The sequence below is a fragment of the Carlito syrichta genome, unplaced genomic scaffold (genome assembly GCF_000164805.1).
Source record: "Carlito syrichta isolate Samal-C Ts95f unplaced genomic scaffold, Tarsius_syrichta-2.0.1 Scaffold308119, whole genome shotgun sequence".
Lineage (NCBI taxonomy): Eukaryota > Metazoa > Chordata > Mammalia > Primates > Tarsiidae > Carlito > Carlito syrichta.
Genome location: NW_007252215.1, coordinates 1,205,777 through 1,206,333, shown reverse-complemented (window position 1 = coordinate 1,206,333; position 557 = coordinate 1,205,777).

Below are 557 nucleotides of genomic sequence, written 5' to 3'. Positions count from 1 at the left end.
TGGATGGATGGAGGGTAGATGGGTGGGGGATGGATGAGTGGAGAGGTAGATGGATCAGTGAGTGAATGGATGGACGGATGGACGGATGGATGGAGGGTAGATGGGTGGGGGATGGATGAGTGGAGAGGTAGATGGATCAGTGGGTGAATGGACGGATGGATGGACGGATGGATGGAGGGTAGATGGGTGGGGGATGGATGAGTGGAGAGGTAGATGGATCAGTGGGTGAATGAATGGATGGATGGACGGATGGATGGAGAAAGCAGGGATGAAGAATGGATGGATAGAGAGTGGGTAGATAGATGACCGGATGAACGAAGGATGGGGGATGGATGATGATGAATGGATGGATGGAGAACGGATGGGTGGACGGAGGATGGATGGATGGATGAAGGAGAATGTAGGGATGGAGGATGCATAGATGGAGGGTGGGTAAATGCATGACTGGATGGATGCTTGGATGGAGGATGGATGAATGGATGAATGGGTGAATGGATGATGGATGGATGGATGGATGGAGGGTAGATGGGTGGGGGATGGATGAGTGGAGAGGTAGA